Raw genomic sequence first — 25,100 nt, 5'->3', positions numbered from 1 at the left:
GCTGCGGCAGCGAAAAACTGGCGCTAAAACAAGGTGGTGTGGAATCGGCCCAGGTCACTAATAAATAAAAAAGCCATTACTTTGCACCAGTAAAGGCACAAGGTGTCCTGATCCCCTCTGACCAGCCCTCTGACCAGCCCTGTGACTCTGACTTGAAGGGTTCAGGGGAACGGCCTGAGGAGCCAAGGCCAGGGAACCAGACGGGCCACCAAGATCAGGGAGGGTCTGACGGTGCTGAGGCAGTTGCTGACCACTCTCTAGCAGTACCAGAGGCCACTCTGCCAGGAAGCCCTTGCCACTGGCCTCTGACATAACCACTAGGCATTTGCCAAGCAGGACATGATCACAGGCCTCCCAGGACCCTCTCCTACTCCACAAGAACAGTGGCCCTACTTCTGAGGACCCCAGAGCTGGCCAGCCTGCAGAGTGCAGGACACAGTCTAGTAAGCTATAAGAACAATTGATGTCAGTGGGAGTGTTAGTGTGTATTTTAGTCACGCCACTTGAGTGGATTGTACTGGTGTTCTAATATTAATGAAAAAGCCAGTGAAATTAAGCACTTGGAAGCAACACTGAAGCATCTTTTTTAACCACTTCACTGATCCACTGGACTACTTCCAGATTTCCTCCACTCCTTGAATATTTCTTCATAGGGAGCTTTGATTTTCCATATTTGTAATCTTTGGGCTGTTGCATCAGAAACTGGTTGCAATGATTCACCACTAAGGTTGAATGGAATGGTCTTGACCACTGTTTGCGAATCCAGGAGATCAAAGGCCCTGGAGTATTTTCAGAACTTTGGTGACTCATATTTACCGAGTGCAGATCTATCTGAAGAGAAACCAGAGTATGCAGATCTATCTAGATATTTACTGCATTTTTATCCACTCTTTCGCCGAGGAATTCAAGGCAGCATACATAGTTCTCCCTTCCTCCATTTTACAGTCACATCAACTTTGTACGGTAAAGTCAAGATGAGAGTGGAGGTGCTATCAACACAATAGTAAAACCGCAATGTTTCTGGCAATTCCTAGAGGGGCATCGTGTCACATCTGCATTTTCCCCATGTTGACAACATTTCCTTTTTTCTCCTGCCAACCAACAGAGATCTGGCTGGAGACCTGGCAACCCTCGTTTTTATCCATTCTCTCACGTTGTCAGTTACAACAGGTAAAGGTGTCCCATGATAAATTACTACCAATAGTCATTTCTGCCACCAGCAGAATTCATCTGACACACAGTGGTATGAAGATTTCTATCCATCACATCTGACATGCTGCAATCATGGGTGTCTGCAGAACTAATTCGGAGATATGTGTGGCAAAGTCTTAATGATATCTATTGACCTAGCCAGATACCTTTGGTGCTACTGATACTACCTTTGATGAAATACTATCTTCAGTATGCAAGTCTTTAAAGTGCTATTGGACCTGAATCTTGCTCTTCTACTGCAGACCAACACAGCCACCCACCTGAAACTACCTTTAGGTGGCTCAGTCTTCCGCTTTTCGAAATAACTGTGGGTATCCATGCCTAAACCTCAAAGTGAGAAGAATTATTTAAATAATTGTTTAATTAATTTTAACCCCATGCTATATGGTGTATTCTCAGGACCCACAACATTATTTCCTAACTTTCCCCTTTCCTTCAGTTGCTCCATTGACCCAAAACAGCTATTATACAAGCACTTGGTCACATAAAACCTCCTCTGCCCTTGCAATCTATACACCCATCTGCCTCAGTGCATCCAATTTATTGGACATAACTACCTTCTCTTCCTCCAAATCCCAGCATGTAGCCGGGTTGCTCCCTAAAGTGAAGGCAAATCAATGGATACCTTTAATATTTCAACTTTAAAAGGGTTTCATAACTTGTAAAACTAAGCCTTTTCCCCCTCAGCACACAAGCTGCATGCACAACTCAAGCTTCCAAACTTTTTGTAATAGGAAGATATTAGGAAGGAGGGAAGGAAAAATTAAAATTAATAGACGAATATTAGGTAGGTAATCGGGGGAAAGATGAAGCTTTAAAAGATGGAGGTAGTAAGGAGACACTTCCCTTCAAATTACTTGCAGATGAGATTATGTACCTTCCCATACCTTTAATTTATTATTGTGGTTATTAGGATTTTCCCACTGTGACAACAAAATTTTTCCCCTGTGGAATATATTCAAGATGCTGTTTATATTTAGTGTTACAGTAAAATAGGGATTACTGAAAGATCTTCATAAAAGGGCAGATCAAAAAGCGAATTGCTGATGCTTGTAACAAAGAACTTTTGTTTTAAATGAGGCCCAGTTCATATACTTAATTATATCGAGTGTAATAACTGTCCAATTTGTATGGAGGCACACCTAGTTCAAACTGTAAAGACTCAGTCTGGAGGTCTGAAGTGCTGTTGTTGCCTTCTGAAGATCCTGTGCTACACTAAACCTTCCAAAGATTTAGCCATGTAATAGGATTCTTCTTCAAAGATTAGTTCTCCAGGATAGGAAAAGGACACAACTAACAGTAACCAGGAAAAAAGCACCAGGAATCCTGGGAAGTCTAGTATGATACAACGGAGGCCTGTCCTTTGCTGCAGCTGATGGTATAGTGGCTTTGTTGTCTTCCTGAGGTATGGGTGGGCTTACCTACTATGCTTTCAGTGCCTCCCTCTGTATTGCTCTGTAAATCGCAGGAAACTAAACATGCAATAGCTAGGCTAGCCAATGTACCTCATGCTTTACCTTATCAATTTCCTTTTAAGAAACAACCTAATCCATATAAATACCAGATACCCACCTGCACGAAAACTTGTTTCACACGGCACAATTTTTTGACACTGTACAAAAAGGTATGTAGTTGCATATTAGAACACAGCTTCCCAACCAGGTTTTTGTGGAATTTGGAGCTCCTCTGGACATCTTCAGGAGTTCTGCGAGAAATCATGGAATAAAGAAAAATCTTGAAATACCATGAAAAATTCCAAATACCCACTGAAATAGCGTGGTTATTAAGATTATATGAACTGATACTGACACACATGCGCGCACGCACACTTCAATTACTGCTATATTATTTTTTATTTTATTAAATTTTATTTTCTTGACAATAATATAGCAGTAATTGAATTGTGCTCCCTCCCATCGACTTCTTCTGGTCTATAAATGTTTTCAGGGGTAAGGGTTCCTTGGGACTTAAAGAATTAATGTAGGGGTTCCTCTGTGGAGAAGAGATTGAGAAAAACTGTATTAGAATAATCCCTGAACTGAAGCAAATTATTACTTCTGTCTGCCACAGCTGACAAGCAGAACAGAAAGTGAAACTTTGAAATAATTGCTCTGCCCCTAAAACAGCATACCACTCAGTAAGGGAGCATCATCAAATTCCCACAGGAGATATTCCACAAGAGTAATCTGCCTTTCAATCTCTGCTTGAAGAAGAGGGCCTTGGCATAGTCCAAACCATGAGGAGACATTTACTCAGGTAAATCTGGAGGGCTGCTCTAAGGAACACCTTTACCAGGTCAGGTTGCAAGGTTCTGGTTTTCACCTGACTAGTTCAGTATTTTGGGGGACTGTCTGTGGAATACATCCCCCAAATACCAGACACCTGGCTGGCCCCTCCCCTAAGTGACAGTTGCAGCCTATGGCTGAGGGTTGGGGAAGGCAAGGAGGGGAGGGGAGAAATTCAGACCCACACATTAGTTGGAATGAAAATTGGCCATAACTTTATTGAATACAGCATGAAGGAGCATTGGCAATGCATGTGGATCAGATCCCAAACATTGGCTGATCCACTTGCCAGCTGATGACCCTCACCACCCCCAGACCGCAGCTGAGGGGGGGAAACCAAGCAGTGACATTAAGGGGAAGATCACATGGGTGTACACCCGTGTGATTCCCCTGCCACCTAGGAGTGAGTCTGCCTCAGCAGCCCCCAAGATGGGCATGCACCTCCATAACTCACTCCCAAGATTCCTTATGGGAATCCCCTTAACAGGGAGCCTAGGCACACAGGCCCTGCCTCCCCCGAAAAGGGATCCAATCCAATGACAAAACCGCCAGACAAAGTTGTAATGAAGAAAACAATTAACATGTCAGACAGGGAGAGGTGGGTGGGCTTTCGCCGGCAAGAGCAAAACGTGAAGGAGTGGGGCCGGCAGTTCTATATATACCTGGCTGCCATACTAGAGAGAGAACTGCCTCTCTGAGGTCTGAAGCCAGGCTCCTCCCCTGGCCAGCTCACCCCTGGCTGCTCCTGATAGGATGGCCAGGGATTTTGAAATGATTGGCCACGGGCTTACCCGGGAATGCTGAGTGAGCCCTCCAGTATGGCAGCCATAAAGCCCCATCCCTCTCCCTGCCTGCCAGCAGCAACATGACTCCCAGGTAAGTCTGGTAGTCACCTTATCTGCTGCTCAGCCCTGGTACCTAGCCAGCCTCCTGCAGCTGTGCCATGCCACCCAGGAGTGGCCAGCCAGTTCGGGTACCCAGAAACTGGTTTGACGCGATGACAGCACTTCCAGTAGAGATCTCATTGTGCCGGAGCAGAAATACATGTGAGCTGCATGCTTGTATATGAATGTTTTTTAAAAAGGTGAGTGCTGCCCCCCCCCCCGGGGTCCAGTATTATTCCGGACCCCATCTGACAAACCTACCGCTACTACAAAAGAGAGACTGAAACTAAAATGTAGTAGATTATGTTTAGGCAAATGTATATCCCACCCAGTTTATATTATCATTAGGTTATATATAAGTGTGTACATCTTATAAAACTTGCAGAAATGGCAGTATTATTAGATTAGGATTAAGTTGCCTGCTGGTCCTCTCAGCTCTCCTCAAGTGCAGAGTCCTGGTCTCAAAGCTGGAGTCTATGATTCTCTCACCAGGAGTAGTCTCAGAGATCACTATGTCAATGATTCTTTCCATGTGATATGAGTCTCTGTGTTTAATGTATTTGTCTACGTTTAAAGAAATATCAAATTTAGGATTCAGGGGTGCCCTCCCTTTCCCCCTCCCCAGACACCTATGGTTGCAACAATTGCTAAAATCTTTTTTGGCTGCTATTCCCAAAATTATTATTCACTGGACTCTTTCAAACCATCCAAGTCCTAGTGAGTTACATCATGAAGCTACTAAAACCACCATTGCACAACAGGGAAATACAGCGCTTTAATCTGCAATCCTTAAAGCTGTTTTAAAAATTATGCAAAGGCAAGCCTGAGTTTTTAACCAACTATACACTCTACAGACAGCTGCAACAAACTATAAATCTCTTATGAGTGTGTACACATTTGCAAACACAAGTATGTTACATTTGCCCTTGACATTTTTAAGTATAAACTTCCAACATTTTAGGCATGCACCTAAAAATGTAATAGGTGAATAGGGTTTGCACACAGTTGCTGCTTAGTTATCCTCACCTCGTAGACTAAAACCCTGTAAAACCAGGGCTTCCTAAACCCTCTCTAAAAACTATTTTTCAAATCAACTTGATGAACAGAAAACATTTTAATGATCATGAAATATTTGTCTTGAATTGCTATTTCTTTACAACCATTTGGAAAAGGGATTGGAAAAGTACTCTCACAGATGTGGGATTTTTTATTTAAACTAACACAATTTTTTTAAAAAAAAAAGAAAAAGAAAAAACAAGGACACTTTTAAGATCTAAACTTGGCTCCTATTTAAAAAAAAATACATGGTTTGTTTTAAAAGTCACCATTTGAAAATAGTAGCATTCCCACACATCATTATGCCATGGCTGTGTTGGCAAAGCACCAGTAATTCTAGCATTCAGATTAAAAGGAAAAGAGGGGAAAAACTGGATGGTATGAAGGCTAAACTGCATTTCATAGTCACCTAAACTGAAGGAAAAATGTAAAGCAAACATTGACATTAAGAACATGAAATAACACCACTCTGCCCACACTAGGTAGTGCACTCTGTGTCCCTGCAGTCCATTATATTAAATACGCACTACATTGGTGGTTTGTGCGCACACCTAAAAATAAATGCCACTGCCATTGCATCACAAACAACTTTTTGTTAGTACTGGACTAATTCTAGAATAATAAACCAATAATTCCCCTGGAACATTAGCAACGCTAAGATTCTCTTCTGAACAGTAAACTGTGTATCTTGGGTTCGCATTATCCCTGAATAATTTTTCCCCACAGATCGATTTCTCCTATTTAATAGTTCTTTTTCTAAAAAATGAGTGATTTACTACAAATCTTCTATCTAAAAAGCACCATCAACAGAGATAATACATGTGTGGCATTAAGTCTTCAAACAGCAGCACAGTAGGAACAGATAGAGACAACTATACCAAGTCTAACTTATCATGTTGTGCTCATATCTAGAGGCAGGCACAAACCGAAATACGAACTGAAGTTCATCACAAACCAGGCCAGTTTGTGATTTGCGAACTAGCGGTTCATGGGAGCTCATTTCTCATAAACCATGATGAATTTTAGCCTGGTTCATTGGTTCATATTTCAGTTCATTACTGAATGAATGAATTTATTTGCAGTCAGAGACCATAACAATGGCAATACATCCTTAGCAAGCAATAGACTAGTTAAATCCAGTGTAAAAATGTAAAGGACATAGAAAAATACATTTAGCATTTAAAATCTTATCTTAAAATGTATATAGTTCTCTGGGAACCGCAGTAATTCTAATATTTAAAACACTGACATTTCGTTACTGCAGACAGCCTGGCGCTGATCAATCAGTTTCCTAGGCAATGAGGGGGCTATCTACAGACCTTCTGCTGACCCAGAAGTGACATTTTCACGAACCGAACAAAGTTCCACGGTTCATGAAACACAACGAACCACATGGTTCAGAATTTTCCCGGTTCGTGCCCATCTCTACTCATAACCATTAGCAACACAGTTGTCTTGGCAGATGCATATAATCTTTTTAGCACAAAATTCTCCTTATCATTTGACAGGAATATAAAAGTCATTTAACAAGATTTAACTTACCAGCCATAAGGGCTAAACAGATATAAAAGAGCCATAATTAGGATTTTCTTTGGTTTTTAAAAGGTAATTAGCAGTACTAGCAGCTTCTTTGACAATCAAGGAAGGATTGATGGGTGAGAGTTTCTTCCCTCACCTTATCCATGATTTAATACATGCTGCTAATTAGCATTTTTAATATGGAAAATTTTAAACACAAATCTCTTACATCACATCTATTTTGGCCCTTTCAGGGCCCAAATTTTACCATGTCAACTACAGAGTTGTGAACAAAATAGTGGTCACAAGGGTCCACCATTAGCAGTACCCTTTTCACTTCATTTCAGTGCTCGACAAATTAGTTTCTTAAAATGTGCTTGTGTTTGTTGTCAAATACCTAACAGAAACTTCCATTTCTGGTCTTCATGAGAAGTACTGGTGCTCATACTCAACAAGAGCATTTTCCAAAACAATTTGGCACAAATATGGCACTTAGCTACTATGCAAGTCAGAATTCCAATATAGACTTTACATATTATGGAGAACACAGGTTGGCCCAAGGTTCCAACCTGTATCCTGTGTAACAGTCTCATGCATGTTATGGGTTATCCTTGATTTCTAGGTACATGTGGTGCCTGATTTGGATTATATGCTTCAGCTTTTCTGACCTGAAACAGTCTGGCAGGGGGGCTGCTATTCAGTCTGTTCTGGAAACTCTTGTGGGTTCCCACAGCAGGCCAAACAGCACATTTCAAGACTACTGTAAGTCAGGAAAATGGTGCAGGGTGATGGCTGAAGCCCTTTCTCCAAATGGGCCACAGTTTTCATTCAAACTGGGTATCGTGCGCTCAGGAACTGAGGAGAAACCAGAACTCACATGTGACTGTTACACAGGATACGGGGCAGGGATCATAGACCCAACCTGTGTTCTCTATAACATGTAAATCAGGCTCACAGAATTTGTACCTTCAGGGATAGGCTCCACTATAAGAAATGGAGAGAGCTCTGTATTACAGCCAAGTTCCATAACCCTCTTTTCTTTTTGTGCTCATTCACAATCGAGTCTGTTGCTATCTCAGTGTTTGCTATCATTTCATTTAAGCTGTGTACTTCATTCCATGATATGCAGATAGGGTTACCAGCCAATCAGGGAAAAAGTGGCCTAGGCTCTTTCTCTGATTAACCTGCATCCAGGGCAAACTGGGAGGCAAAAACAGCACCAGAAGAAGGCCCCACTCCCTCATCAGAGGGGAGAAGGAGGAAGAACAGGCATATGCCAGTTGCACATGACTAGGGACCACTGGTTTACAACAGCATCAGGTCTCACCTCCTTCACAAGAGTCTGCTGGTACACAGCAGTGGCTCATGCCCGCCTCACAGGGAGCAAAGGACAGTGGCTTGTGGCAGCACAGGACAACGTAATGGTTTCTCCTTCTTATCCTCACAATAATCACCCACTGCCTGCCTCACACATTATAGCGAGGATAAAAAGGAAAAATCATTACATTGACCCAAGCTCTTTAGAGGAAAGAGAAGCTACAAAAGCGCCAAATAAACAAATGCATGTCAAAAGAAAATCTTTACACTATGCCAAGCCTGAAGAAATTTTGACCCACTCAGCCAGCTATGTATGGCACAAAAAGGCTAAGCAGGTTGAGAGTGTGCTAAGTAGTTTGGGGACTGAAAAAAAGAAGGGGGGAGTAGGTATCAATCATCTGGCAGAACAATATATGGCTGGCAGGCTGTATTCAGTTGGGTCAGCCACATGCTGAACAGGCCAGCTTTATACAACATCATTCTTTTCTCAAGGATTTCCTTGACACTAACATTTTGACTGTAAACCCGATTCTGGTTTTAAAAACCATGAAGTTCAAAACAAACATAATGTAATAAACAGAGCAGATTAAAAAAACAAATTAAGGGGAATGTGAAAATTCTGTACATGAAAATAAACCATCCTCACTAAGAATTTAGGAAAATTCTACTTTGTATGGCCTCACTTCTGAGTCATTCTACATACTTGCCTTTTAACCTTTCACATGATTTACACACATGGGCTGAAAGAGCTGCATCTCCCCCCCCCCCCCCCACCCCAATGCTCAGTGGACTATGTGGCAGCACCATTTTCCTTTCTGCCCTTCATACTAATCAGACATCCTCCAAAGAGGCAGTTTAGACCTAGGTCCATGGTTAGCAACGTATGTATCAAGTTACAGGACAGAATCTGCTGTGGTAGGAAAACCTATGAAGCCAAACATAAAGAGCCACTAGTTTTGCAAATGAAAGATTAAAAAGAACCCTTTTCTTTCATTTCCCCCACCCCTCAAATTCTTTAGCAGCTCCTCTAGCACATTTACAATCTGCTTAGACTTTTCAGGCCATTAAAAGACACGCACACACATCTGCCAAAGCAGGAATGTGTTTAATCAAGAGTGCCCCATATCCCTTTCAGTGGATTACATTATACAGTGTAAAACATTCTATTTGGCTTCAGAGACTGGGAACCATCCTTCTTATGAGTACAAAAGGTATTCTTTTCTCCTTTTTTTGCAAGCATGTGACTTATTTAAAAAATTAATAGCTAAACATTGACATTTTCCGCTGAGGTTTTCTTTTTCTGTGAATATTGAGGCCACATATTTTTCAAGCATCATTTTTCAAAGGAAAAGAAAAACGGGAATGTTCAGTATCATTTTTACGAGTCTTTTACACACCCAAAAACAAAGAAAAGCTGTGAACAATGAAAGAGTCACTCGGTGTATCAGTTCCACCTAGGATTTTGCATACAGTAGGAAAACATTCCCATCAAAAATGAAGTGAAGGACCTATCTAGGTCATATGTCACAGAGCCTTGGTTCGCTACATATATTATATGAGGTGTCTGTCTCTTTCCTTGGATTTTGGTGTTCAGGTGCCAAGCTGTAAAAAGTTCAAATAGGAATATCACATCCACTTGCCTGGATGGGAGCTGAAAATCATTAAAAATAGTCTGTCTAATGCAGGAATAGAATTTTTTCACAAGAAAGAGAAGAAAGAACAGAAAGCATTTTATTTAGACACACTTAAGGCTGTGGAATAGCAACATCTGCTTATTAAAAATGGCTGACAATACAAGATGATGCACTCCAACTTCACCATTGTTTGTGTCCACATAGAAAACAGCTGTAGCATTTGATTGCTGATGAAACTTTTTACCTTTATTGGCGAGATTTCACTATCCAGTAGTAAAGTTAAATGAATTTAGAAAAAGATGTAACACATCCTAATGCCTGAGGGCCTTATCATGCTTGTGTTCCGCACCTTCTGTTTCTCCCCTCCAGAGTTAGCCCACAATGAATTGCTGTATGATGGCAGAAAAAGCTGTGTGCTTGCAGAAATCTTCAAATTGCTTCATACTGTGGAACAAAGTGGGACAATAAAACAGAAGGTGCTACATGACTCTTCTCTACTAAAACTGTAATTTGATCACAAACTGGAGAGCCAGTTTGATGTAGTGGTTAAGAGCAGCAGGACTCTAATCTGGAGAGCCAGGTTTGATTCTCCACTAGAGATGGACACGAACAGGAAAAAAAAATGAATACCATGTTCGTTGTTCGTTGCCATCCACGAACAGGGATTCATGAACATCGACAGACATAACATGTTCATAAACATGTTCGTAGTTGGAGGTTCACAGGAGCCAGAACGGCCCCCTTGGGACTTAGCTGAACTTGAGCCGGGGAAAGGAGAGTCCATGGGTCTCCCCTTTTCATGTCATTTTCTCTTCACAGTGGCAAAAACTAGACTGTCTGCTAGAAGCTAATTGGGGAGCTACAAACTGACCTTCCCAATGTCCAATGCCCACCAAATTTGCAGGGGACATAGTCCTCACTGTCCTCTGAAGACCTCCCAAGTTTCAGAGAGATTGCACCCCGGGAAAGGCATGATCCATGGGTCCTTCCCTTTCCTGTCATTTCTTTTCACAGTGGCAAAAACTGGACTGTGCTGGAAGCTACTTTGGGGGGTTACAAGCCAGAAGGAAAGCCAGAAGGAGTTCGGACAGAGTTCAGACAGTCCATGCCTATGTTGCCAGGGAAACTGATTGAAAGGCGCCAGACTATCTGGCTTTACAAATGGCTGACACGTTCCAAGCCACGAAGAGGGCTTGGAAAGAACACATGTTCGCCAGGAAATGGGGCTTCACGAACAGGTTGCTCACAAACAGCAGATTGGGCTGTTCGTAGCTTTTTTTTGTTTGTTTGTATTGCTGTTCGTGCTCACCTCTATTCTCCACTCTTTTGCTTGAAGCCTGCTGAGTGACCTTGGGTCAGTCACACCTTCTTGGAGCTCTATCAGCCCCACCCTCCTCACAGGGTGATTGTTATGAGGACAATAATAACACACTTTGTAAACCACTCTGAGCAGGTGTTAAGTTGTCCTAAAGGGTGGTATATAAATTGAATGTTATTATTATTATTATAAAATCATGGGGGCGTGGTGTCGGCATCATGAGGGATGGACACCTGAATCGAGAGCTCTCTCCCCTTCTGTCCTAAATCCTGGCATACAGCAAAGAAAAACCAACTTTAAAGCATGAATATGAGAAAACAGGACACAGAAAGAAGGAAGAGTAGTGGGAAAGAGGTGAAAAATCTACAGGAGTACTTCCTGAATGCAACAACATTGCAGGGAAGCAAGGGAGACACGCAACAAAAAATGGTGGACGACCTGAATAACGCAGAGGCACTCAATGAAAATGTATTAGACCCTGTATTAGCTATGCATCTGGCAAAAATGGAAAGAAACATCCTACAATAAATGTCTGCCTTGCTGCAACCTCTAGTAGAGCAACTCAACGAAATAAAAGCTGATCTCCATACAACACAAAAAGCTGAATACACAGCTGAAATTAGTATGATAATACAAAGCGAAGTTAAGGCTCTACAACAAGATAATAACCATCTGAGGGCAAGAGTACTCAGCTTAGAGATAGCAGCTTGGCAGCAGCACTTGAAATTCAGGGGTCTAGAAGAAGAAACCACAAATAAAAGGGACCTACTGACATTTCTAGCTGCATGGCTGGCCCAAGTTCTACGACTGGAAGAAGGCATAGTCCCAAAAATAACTAAGGCCTATTGGATAGGAACTCTAAAGCAAACAAACCGCAACAAACCCAGAGATATACTTGCAGTGTTCCCAGACAGGGAAACTCAAAAGACTATCTTAGAAATGGATAGGAATAGCGGAGCGCTAAAGTGCAACGGAATGCCTATTCATGTATATACAGAACTTCCTAGCGAAGTATTAACAAAAAGAAAGGAACTTAAAGAAACAACTGAAGCCCTGAGATTGGCAAACATACCCTATAAGTGGGTGAACTTTACAACTCTACTTGTTCGATATCAAGATAAATCCTACTACCAAAGAATCCTGCTGCAGGACTAGATCTTTTACACAATATCAACATAGAAACATCGATAGACATTGACAGGTCTTTGCAAAAGAGGAAAATGCAGCAATCGCCCTCACCACACAAGGGAAGTAAGATCCTGATTCGTGATGCCTGAGGACCAAACTTATCCTAGTCTCACAAAAGAATCCAGAAGATCACAGTAAAGGCTTTTCTCAACCTCCATGCAACAATGAGATATCACTGGAGCTGGGACAAAGGGGGAGGGGAAATCCCAAACTTTGCTCTCTACTGATTAACGGCACTAAATTCTGGTGTTAGAACCAGTAGCTGTGAGGTTTATTCACCTTCAGCTAGAAAGTGCCATTTTTGGCTCATCTATTTAACCATTTGCTTTATATTTCAGTGTTTGGGTTACAAGGGAATGGAGGGAGGGGGGTAAAAAGGGGAAGGGAGTGAGGGTGGATAAAGGAAAGGGGGGAAGGTAGATCTAATATATAACAAATCTGTTTAGATCCCTATTTAAGTTAAAAATAATAAAAGTAAATAATAAACGAATAAACAAATTCAAAAAGGGGAGGGGAGGGGTAAGGAAGGGAGGAAAGGTGAAAAAGTTGTATAAGCATAGTTAATGATAGATCATAGTTTATTTCTTTAGCAGTAAATAGAACGGGAGAGTGGAGAAAAGAGAAATTGGAAAAGATATTAATAATATAAATACAGCTGTTATTTATTGTTTACAACTCATTAGTTCATTAGTAAGACAGAAGAGGGAAGTGAAGGAGGAGGAGTTTAAAAAAAGAAGAGCTATACATAATTTATATATATTTGTTAATCATTGTTCACGGTTCATTAGTTTTTAAGTAAATTAGTAGTTGTTCATTGTTGTTGATAGTTCATTTTGTTTCAGTAAGAAATAATAAAGGGGAGGGTAGTGGGAAAAAAGAAATAGGATTATTATAAAATTGCAAGAGAAGCCTAAAAAGTTTTAAACGAGTGTTTTATTGAATGGTCTAAAGGGGATTGCAATTATTTTCTGCATTTGCATTCTCCCACTGACAGTTGGGCATTGTACTACATTGCAAGGAAAGGCATTATTTATGATGTCTTGGCGACTGTACAGAAGCTCTGTGCCTCTGTGCATCACAACACCTTTCCCACTGGCTAGCCAATGTGCCAGCATTAATTATCTTGCATTATTCTTAGCAATGTTCTGAAGACAGGGAACCTTTAATTTATGCATGCCTTGCCCCCAGTTTTTGAGTACATGAGATTTAGCCATAGCAATCCAGTAGGTTTTGAGAATCTACCTACAGTGGCTACTAGCCATCTATACAATGACTCGTGATAAATGCAGCCTCCTGCACAAAATCAAAAGCAGCACTAAAATTTTCTCAGCCCCACCCACCTCACACAGTGATTGTTGTGGGGATAATAATAACATACTTTGTAAACTGCTCTGTGGATGTTAAGTTGTCCTTGTTAGAAGAAGGGACTGGCGATGTCTCTTGCTCAGGCCTTTAGGACTTCCAGCAGAGAAGAATGAAGGCAACAAACATAAAGTCAGTTAGATAGATAGGCTGCTATCAGTCTCCTTCCTGTCAGAGGAACTTCCTCCCTTCCCTTCTCTCCCCCTCCTCTTTTTCTTCTTCCCTGCATGCACCAGGAGAGGCAGCATGGTGTCTTCTCCTGAGAGAGATGGCCTACTTTCAATCAAAAGCCATCCTAGTTAGTTAGATCAGTTACTAGTTCCTTCTCTCCACTAATCTTATGTAAATATATTTCTATAGACAAATAAACAGTTATTGGTTCTCTAACTTGGATGAGATGCTTTCAGCGTGCAGTTTGTTTAGTTAATGTGCCTTAACTAAAACCCAATAGTCCTGAAGGGTGGTATAAAGTTGGAAGTGAAGTCTGACGTATGTGTCAGTCTATGGAAAACAGGATACGTTGAAGTTGACTCCCACCCCCTTGCAGCAAGAAATCCAAGCTCTCTTGAGTCAAAGGTTCTTTAATGAGATATCCTAGCTTCAGCATATATATGTCCATAGGTTACACAGAGGCAAGTAAAAGCATCTGGCTGTACACAGGTCTCTTGTTGAGAATGATGTACTGAGTGCTTGTTACAATATATCTATCCCTCTACACAGCCCCCCCCCCACCCTCGGTGCCCATCCAGCTGGGTATAGTCAGTGGGAGAGCAGGAAGGGGCTGTCCCAAGGCCGCTGCGGTGAGCCATCCTAGATAAGAGCTCAGCCGTCCCGGGAACTAGACAGCAACTGTAGAAAACAGACACATGAGAACATACTGCAATATACTCAAAGTGGGCATTATGGAGGGACTGTGGGCAACGGACCTGACAGTATGCCATCGAAAGATCAGATGTAAATCCAGATGTTGCTCAAGCCAAGGATTTGATTAAGAACATACTTCACCAAATTAATACCAGGGTCTTTTCACTTTTCAGAGGTAACATTTTTGAGAGACCTAGAGAGAGCTGTGACTGAAAACTGAAGCATTAGCTAGCTTATTCCAAGCCCCTTTGGTGGTCTAACATTTAATACTCTAAATGTGTCAGTTTCATCCACACATGGCTACTACAGGCAAATAGTCTAGCACAGGGCTAGGCAATCCCTAGCATGCATGCCTACAACTGCACACTAGACCATTTTGCATGGCACCCTGGACCAGATGTACATCCAAACAACCAAGGCAACACCGCTAGGGTAATTAGTGCAGGAGAATGCAACAGGCATGCCGTAAGCCCATCAAGACCTTCACAGGCACTAGACAAGACCAAGGAAGATCCATGAGAGAATAACAATGATAATACTAGCAACACTGGGACTTGGCTTGTTCCAAGAGTTTGCCAGCACAGCACACCAAAGCCCTGTGCACAGAACTTATCTGTTCATTGAAGCATCATGTAGGGGAGGGAAAGCAGGCATGATCCCGCTGGCCCTGGTACAATGTGCATTCGCACCATGTAGACAACTTGGTGATCATGCAGAGGTGGTGGGGCAAGGCCATCATGCTCATGGCCACTTTCCCTCCCTGCACAGCGAGCCAACATGCAGGTGTGTTGTCTGCACTGGGCTCAACACATTCACAGGTAGGCATAGCATTTATTTTCAGCCCTTGGACCAAAAAGGTTGCTTCTTGGAATCCACAGCTGTTTGCTAACAAGTGGAAATTATGCCCTGCTTTAGATCTGGCCCAACAAGACAAAACATTTCTTAAATCTTGGAAGTTTAAATTTTAAAATTATGTCATTAGGGATAACTTAAACCGCTGTTTGCTAACTTAAGCAATACCTATAATGTTAACTAAATTATTAAACTAAGAGTGCATACTGATATACAAATGAATAGGAACTACTGCAGGTTGTCTGAGTAGGAGTAAGCTCCTCAATAAACCCTATCTTTATTCTTAAAAACACACACACACATACACACACACACAAATATGTGCTTCCAAATCCAATGCTGACTTTCTCATCACCCTTCAGGCTGGTTGTTCATTTTAAAAAAATATTTCAAGCACTTTGCAAATTCATCCAGTCAAACTTTTGTTTGTATTCTATTTCTTTATTATTAAAAAGTTTTTTAAAACGTAGACAATAACTTTGCAGAAACTACCATGGCTTCAGGATATAAAAAAGACCACCAAGCAGCTCTGTGCAAAATCAGCTTCTCAAAAAATTGCACTCAGTCAGTATAATACTGTAGGGAAGGCAGTTCATTTGATCAAAAAAGGATAAGTACGCTTCGACGATAGTTACAGTTTGATTGCTATATCTGCTTTTATCCCAAGGTTTCTCTCACTTTTAGATGTTATGTTTATTTCATTGTAACTTTATCCTCTTTAGCTCTTTGAAGTTTAACCAGTCTCTGTCCATTCTAATCACAGTAAAAATACAGGTTCATCCTTATATTGCTATCAGCAGTTGAATCTTAATAAAGCTATTAAATTCGAAGCTAGTCAGAGTGGCCTGATTTTTCATTGATAAGGTACTGGGATGCCTGGGAATGGAAACTGGACAGTATATCTCAGTTGTACACATGTAGGGGGTGTTGTGGGAAGGGCTGGAGTGTTGTGGAGTTTTGTTGAGAATGGGAAGTCCCAAGGAGGCTTCCAGTTTCACAGCCCCCCTCCTTCTCTCTTCAGCCCCAAAGTAGACAAGGGTTTGGCTGGCTGTACCCACTAGGATTCAAGGGCTTGATAAGGGAGGACCTGGAATACCCTCTCTGCCCCCTAGGAAGCTCCCTCTACATTCAGGGTGTGTGTCATGTCTGTGCCCCATCCATGCCATTATTTGATGCTGACCTGTTGTTCTGAACCAATGTTTCATGCTATACCTTAATGTCATATTGCCAATGCCATAACTGCTTTGCTTTCTCAGGCTTACTGAAGCTGCAGGTGTCTTATCTAATGGCTTTAGAAGCTCTCAGTGCTTCTGACCTTGTACACTGCTCGCTCCAATGAATTACTGTGTTTCAACTTTGATCTCCTGCTCTCTCAGTGTCTAGACTTGATAGTAAAAATATGTGAGTTCTCAGGACGGGTTCGCGGCAAAAGCCGTGTTTTACAGATGGAGGGGGAGGAGTAATTGTGTTCTTTAAGAGGAATAGTTTTCCCACATGTTGCCATTCCTGTCAGCCTGTTCTTACTGCTTAGTTGCTTACCTTGCTTCTGAGTAATTCTATGGACATATCTGTGGAAATGATCTGATTCCTGAAAAAAACCTTTTAACCAAGAGCCTGGATTCTTGCTGTGATGGTACAGGGGTCTATCTGCCATAGCCTGTCATCCATAGCCTGACAGTGTGTGCCCTGCAGTAAGGTCAAGTACAAGGAGTGAAAGATCCAGGCAGAGTTAATGGAAAAGCCTTATTTATTAACCAAATACTGTAACAATTGACTAAATAAGAGAACAGTTGTGAACATGGAGAATAATTTAACACAGCATATGCTGTAAACACACAGGGCAAAGATCCCACAGAAAAAAGCTGGTTGGAAAACAAAGCTCCATAATGTGACTGTCTTACTGGACTTCTAACCATTTCAGTCCCTGATCCCCTTAGGGTTGCCAGGTGTCTGGCTTTTATCCAGATAATATGGTATTTTGGAGGATTGTCTGGGGAAAACATTCCCCAAATACCCGCCACCTGGCCCCTCCCCCCAGCAGCTCCATCACCCAGCCCAGGAGCCTGGCTGGCCTCCTGCAGCTGTATGGCACCACTGCCAGCCTGGGGAAGTGGCCAGCCAGCCCTGGCTAGGCACTAGCCTCCTGCACAGAGCCGGTGAGAGTGGGCTGCCCAGCCAGTCTCCTGCAGCTACATGACACCAGCGAGAGTGGCTAGCAAGCTTCCTGCAGCTGAGTTGCACCACCCAGGAGTGGTCAGCTAGCTCAAGCACCCAGAAGTGTGGTCAGAGTGATGATGTCACTTCCAGTAGTGACATCATTGCACTAGAGCAAGAGCATGTGCAAAAAGGTGAATGCTGCCCTCAGCCCTAGGATCATGTCAGGGGGAATGGATTGCATTTTTTGGATTTACCCTTATATACATTTGGTATAGTTTCTAGCACCTTTCATACCTTCTAAAGCTGTGATCTACACAGGGCAGAAATGGAATTGCACTATCACTGTCTGGACCTGTCCTTTGCTTACTGATCTCAGAATATGCAATTGAGGAACTCGCAAGCAGCATTCCAGATTGCATGGAGTGTGCTTACCATTGTATGCACAGAGACTATGTAAAGGAGCTAGTACCCAGAAACAGTCTGCTCCAGGACATACCTAAAGGAACTAACAACAGAACACCACTGGTTGTCACCTATAGCTCCCAGCTCAAACCCATCCAACGTATCATCAGGGAGCTACAACCCATCCTGGAAAATGATACCTCTCTCTCAGAAGTCCTGGGTGGAAGACCTTTCCTTGCCTACAGACAGCCCCCCAATCTTAAACGACTTCTCACTTACAATCATGAATCGGCCAGCAGGGCCACCAGCACAGGTACCAGGCCCTGCAACAGACCCAGATGCCAGCTCTGCCCCTATATCTACCCAGGGAATACAATTACAGGACCCAATGGCATCAACTACACTGTCTCTGGCTCTTACAGCTGCTCATCCTCCAATCTGATATATGCCCTCATGTGCCAACAATGTCCTTCTGCTCTGTACATTGGACAAACCAGCCAACCTCTACGCAAAAGAATAAATGGACACAAATCTGACATTAGAAATGGAAACGTCCAAAAACCAGTGGGAGAACACTTCAATCTACCAGGACATTCCACCAAAGACTTAAAAGTCGCTGTGGTTCAACAGAAACCCTTCAAAAACAAAATCCAACGGGAGGCTGCTGAATTGGAATTCATATGCAAATTTGACTCTGTCAAGCTGGGACTGAATAGAGACTATGAATGGTTATCACATTATCACAGGTAACAGATTTCCTTTACAGAGGCGTGGTCTGGGGGAGCCCAGAGACGCCTGGTGTGGGCTTTGTTTGTCAATTATCTCAGCCTGAGTGCCTGTGGGCTTTCGGGGACCACAGTTCTCTTTGTCAGATGCAGCTGGCAGGGAGAGCTGTGGTTATCGAGGGCTTATACTACATAGGAATTGTATACCTTCACTGCGGCAAACTGACTCCACACCAAAAGGAGATGTTTACATTTACAAGCAAAGGAATGTTTTGATTGCCTTCACACTAATTGCATTCTGTCTTCTTGTGATATATGTCCTGTTCTTTCCCCTCCCCTCCTCTTCTGTATTTGACCAGTTCGGATCAGGCATCTGATGAAGAGAACTTGATTCTCGAAAGCTTATGCTACAATAAAATAAAATTGGTTAGTCTTAAAGGTGCTACTGGACTCTTTTTGATGAACAGATTGACACTGGAACATCAGGTATGACTCTTCTCCATGTATTGATTGCACAAAGTTTTTGAAGCTCTACAAGACTTCTGAGTAGAGCCCCTGTGTACACTGAACACACATAAAGAAGGATGTGGAGCCAGAAGGAAACCCAAATGGCTACATGTGTCTACCCTCTGACCCCAAAGGTCTCCCTCTGAACATGTCCAAAATGCAGATTAACACTACTAGGGTTAACTTAATCTCTCCCAGTATATACCAGCATCCCATGGTTTGAGCTAATCAGTTCTATAAGAAGGAAGGGGAGGGAAGACTTATTTCCTTGAAGTTTTGGGGAACAGCAAAACCAACACTGGAACATGATGTTGGAATTTTACTACTAACAAATAGATAAACAGTGAGGTTGCTACAAATATACTAGCAGAAATCCTACAACAAACATGTAACAAAATGGGAAATATTTACATTTACACACTCCATATCATATAGAATCAGAAATCATACACATACTCTGCAGAATAGCTGAAACTAGGGTTGCCAGTCCCCCACTGAGAGCGGCGAATCCTCCATTCCCACCCTCCACCCTCTATCCCCGCTTACCTGGCTGGTGGGGCGAAAGGCAGGGGAACGTGTCTCCCAGAGCTTGCTCCTAGGCAGTGGGCATGCACCCATGTTCCACAGTGGACCTAATTGGGCCCATTTGGGGACAAAATCGGCCCACTGCAAAGCACAGGAGCACTCCAGGGCCCATTGTGCCACCCCAGCAGCGCTCCTGTGCTCCACTGCAAGCCAATTTTGGGCCCAAACAGGCTCGATTGCTGATGGGAGGGCCCTGAAATGCTCCTGCACTTCACAGCGAGCCAATTTAGGCTCCAAATAGGCTGAAATCGGCCTGCTGCAGAGCGCGGGAGCACTTCCAGGGGTGGCATGAGGCCCTGTATGATGACACACTCCCAGAAGGAGATCTGAATACCTGTGGATTGAATGGCTGGTATAATAAGTATCTTATTCGCAAGTAATATGAATCTACTAAAATCAGTTGTTTGGTGTGGTAATATGAGTGGAACTTGGGAAGATAAAACCAGAACGCTTGTGGCGATTCACTATCCCTTTGTGGGTTCGATGTACAAATTAAGACAGGCAATACAACATACTTAAATATGAGTTGGGAGGGTTCTTTGAAACTTATAGATTGTAGGGATCAAACACTCTATTTGAGGAAAGCATGGGAATCCACTTTATTTGAAGTGGCTCAAAAAGCAATTCAGCTAACTGAAACCAAAGGCAGATGTTATTGCCTTAATAATTGAGGTGGAGGTTGGGGAGGGGGGGGGGAGTGATGCCAGAAAAGTCCTTTTACTTCAAACTGTGGCATTTCTTATGCAAGAGAAAATGAGGGCATGCCTTCGGAGCTCTAGTTTACCCAGAACCTGTTAGGATTTTGATATCCTGTCCATGGATCCAGACCATGCATAGCAATCAAGTTTTTAATAACACCAACACTGCATGCCTACTTACTTACTTTCTTACTTACCTACCTACTGAGATAGAAGGCGGATTACACAGTGCAAGTGAAATGCAATAAAACCAACAGCTGGGGCATTCACTGGGCAAAATACAATAATGAACAACAGTTAAGAGTCAGATATTTCATGAGCAGATACAATTAGACATGAGCATGAACAGAAAAAAACCCGAACATGGTGTTCGTTGTTCGTTGCCATCCACGAACAATGAACATTGATGAACATGACCTGTTCATGAACATGTTCATTGTTTGTGGGGGCCAGCAGGCTCTCCTCCAGCCACACCACTCCCAGAAACCCTACCTGAGCAGACAGCAGGAAATGTACCAATAATAAATATTAGCTTGGCCCAGAGCCTGGCAGTAGTCCTGGAACTTGAAGGGGTAGATCCCTATCCCACCACACACAAAGAAAATTCAAGCTCCAATGCACTCTCCCTGTCTCTCTCTCAAAATGCCAACAGCAACTGTCTCTCCCTCACTGTCTGCAAAACCAGAGCTGGGAGCCCCCTTCCCCCCTGCTCTTTGCTTCCTTGTAACAAATTTGGAGCTCCACACTTGAAAGGAAGACCTGCCTATCAAGCTAAATTGGGCTTAGATGGGGTTTCCAGGGCAGCAGCAGGAGTTCAGACAGTTCAGGCAGTCCCTGCCTCCGGTTGCCAAGGGAATTGATGGCAGTTGCCAGACTGTCTGACTTGACAAACAGCAACGAACGAGGTTTGCAATGACCACCTGTTCGTTTAGAATGGGGCCTCACAAGCAGCTTTTTCGAGAACAGCAGATTGGGCTGTTCGTGGCTTTTTTTTGTTCGTATTGCTGTTCGTGCCCATCTCTACTCACAAGCAATTTGTTAGTGTCCACAGATAACCATGCAACAGTACAGGGCTACAGTCATGATGTACTGAAGTTAACATTGTCCAACAATTGTTGCTCTATGCCTGCTGCTCCTGATCACCAGGTACAGTTTCCGGTGTCTCTAACTTTTGAGAGTGGGGGGCCCTTGTAGTCCTTTGAGTACAGTGACTGGATGCCAGCTTTGCGCTCCTGGCTAAGAGTCATGGTCAATAAACCTTGTGCTCTCTCCCTTCACTGTGGCAACAAGCTTGCACTTCTGCACAAGGTTCTGGCCCTTTGAAGCTGAGAAGGGACTCGCCTTGGAATCTTTCTTCCAGCCAGCTTCCCCAAGGCAAATAGATATTCCATGTAGCTGTATTAAAAGCAATGTTGTAGTACTTCGCAATATGGACACTGTGACATCACAAGAATGTTTAAGAAACTTTTGTATATTATACTCCTGCCACATTGCCCCACTAGGCAACTAGCAAGCCAGCACCTCAGGGTCCATAGATGACATCTTTCAGTTCTTTTTAAAGAAGCCACGTCAATTAAAATCATTTCAGAATGGTTTCAAACTAGTTTAAAGTTTGGATTATGTTAATTTATTTAAATATTTATAATCTGCCTTCCCCTTGTGCCTCCAGGTGGCTTGCAATTCCAATTCAAAAAAACATACAAAATACAATAAAACTCCTATTAACCCTCTGCCTCAAGATAATGCCTGCAGCCTACAGCCCATAAAAAGTTTTAGTGAATAAAACAGCTTTTCAGTAGAAAAACCCTAAATATGGGAGACCCTTCATCTCTTCATTGCCTCTAGTAGATGCAAAGCTTCCTTCCCCTGCAAAGTGCAGGAACAACCAGTAGCGTTAACCTGAAGAGTATAGTTGGGAAATGGGGATGTGGGAGATGGTCCTTTTAACCACCATAACGTTCTCTCTTACTCAGATCACACTGTATCAGTACTGCTGTGCTTTATTTAAAACATTGGTGGTCACTTCTTCTGCCTGTTGTGATGAACTTCACTGGTTCACCAGAGAGTTGAGTCAACACAGTGGTTCTGTCGACTCAACAACACAGTAGTTCTCATATACCTTTTACTATATGTTGAAATACAGTCAGGTCTAATGCATAATTTGAGGTTCAAAACTTTTAAACGGCTTTAGCCATGGTTTATTTTTCTTTTGTCACCCTTTCTCCACCTCAGCACAGAGAATTACAATTTAAGAGGCTATGAAGGCAAGACAAATCCAGAGCACTGTTTGAAATAAAAATATTTAACAGCATGCCAAAGTAGTGACTCAAAGGCATAGAAAATACTGCATTAATTGAAAACATTGTTTTGTCATGCAATCAGAGTTTGGTTTTTTAAGAGCTTGTCACATGACACTGAGGAAATTTAAAGACACAACACAGGCCTGTCACAATTCATTCAGACACAATCTTTGCAGCACTTACTCCTGAGTAAGTGTGCATAAGATTACAATGTTAAAAATGCTTCTGTTTACTAACAGCTTATCCAACAAACGTTACATCAAGTCTTACTATAATCAGGTAGGAGGCTGTAGTTCAGACTTATCTGGATCTATCCAGGTTGCCAGGTTCCTCACTATTGTGGAGGGTTCCCTGTAGCCACTCACCTGGCCAGCAGGGGAAACTGAGGGGAAATAGGGGGAGATGGGCTGGGGCACAGGCTGGGGATGTCAGTGGGTGTATGCCCATATTCCCAGCCAATGACATCAAGGGTGATTCCGCACACGTTGGATAATGCACTTCCAATCCTCTCTAGAGATCATTTGGAACTGAATTCTTCATGTGTGAAACAAAAAATCCACCTCAAATGATTGATAAAGTGCATTGAAAGTGCATTATCCAATGTGTGTGGAATCAGCCCAAGTTTAGCACAACCCAGAAACAATGAGGAATACAGTTCTGTTATATTGTTCTGAATATCAACACAATAAGCATTGCTACAAAAACTTATAACAGTGGCCCTGATCCAATGTAAAACCTACTTCATGGTGGCAGAGCCAGCTCCATCTTTCCAAAAGGTAGCGGAGCAAAGCAGCCCAAGAGGAACAGGAAATTTCTGAATCCTGGCCTGTACTCCCTCGCCCATCATGGGCATATGCCTCCTTCACTAAGCACAGCCGGTGTGCTTAGGGTTGCCTGGTCCCTCTAGTCCCCTGGCGGGGGACTGGGAACCTGGCACTAACCCCCTGCAGCGTCCTGCATCCCTTTTCGCATGTGCACTCCGGGCACGTGTGATGACATCACTTCCGGGACATGACATCATCACGCGGGTCAAAGGGCAGCCCATGTGTGTGCTCCCATGCTTGCTGAAAGGCTGAATTTCCCCCCCTTCGTGGGCACAATTCAGCCCATTGTGGGGCACAGGGGCGCGCTGCCCCGCCTACAGGGCACCCCAGGGGGCGTGCCCCTCGCTGGCCAGGTAAAAGGGGTCAGGGGAGGAGGTGGGAACAGTGGATCCCCCGCCCCAGGCAGGGGATTGGCAGCTTTACCAGTGTTCCAGAGCAGCCACAGGGATTCTCCTTAATGTGTGTCAAAATAAAGACATAGCTGCAGACCTGTTAGATATCAAATCTTAATAAGCGTCAAAATACGGACATGCCTCTTAGATAGCAAACTAGCCTGTGATTCGCCTTTTCAAATCCAGCATCTTTTCTGAGGGAGTAGAGAACAATAAATCTGGTAGGACAGTACACCATTTGCTCTAACTGACACCTCTCTGGGTTGGTTGTTATTATAACTGACATTCTGTGAGGGATAAATTGATGTTGCTCTAGCCTTTTGGGTGCCATCATAAAACCAGCCACGTGTGCCTATATGACAAGGGCCAGCTGGGTCATTGATTTGGGAGAGTCTGGTTTTAACTCCCTAGGAGGGAAGAAAATTCTCTTTCCCCCCCGCCCCCGCCCTTTGGGGGAGAGAAGGTTTTAAAAGGTTTGGTGTCTTTTGTGGTACAGTTCTTAGGATGGAGAGAGGAGAGAACTAAAGGTGAGTTTGCCTTTGTTCCCTGGCCCCCAAGTGACAAACACCCATCCTTGCAAGGGATGTTTCAGGCACTATTTGGTAACTCTCAAGGGACAGTTAGATATTTGACTTTTTGTTTCCTTTTCTTTTTTATTAGATGTTAAGCCTTGTGTGCTACCCCTTCCTACATATCAGCGTGCTCTCTGTTTTTTATATGCTACTGTAGTACAATAAAGTTCTTTCTTTGGTTAAACCAATCTGTGTCCAAACTTCACCCACGAGTCTCTTGTTCAGCCATTTGCTAGAACTCTGCACACGTACAGAGGCTTGCCAGCTTCCCAAATGGCTGGTGAAGAGTCAGGCTTGTTTCAGTTTGGGGGGGGGGGGTGGCTCCTGAAGGACCCAAAGGGTTGGGAGGGAGGGAGAAGCCCCCCTCCCCAGTCATAGTAGCTTGCTTTGTAAATAAAGGGAGCTTTTTTCTCCACAGAATTAGATTTTAAAATGCACTACCCACCCA

This window comes from Eublepharis macularius, chromosome 6 (genome assembly GCF_028583425.1).
Source record: "Eublepharis macularius isolate TG4126 chromosome 6, MPM_Emac_v1.0, whole genome shotgun sequence".
NCBI classification, from domain to species: domain Eukaryota; kingdom Metazoa; phylum Chordata; class Lepidosauria; order Squamata; family Eublepharidae; genus Eublepharis; species Eublepharis macularius.
Note: the sequence above shows the minus strand (reverse complement) of the source record.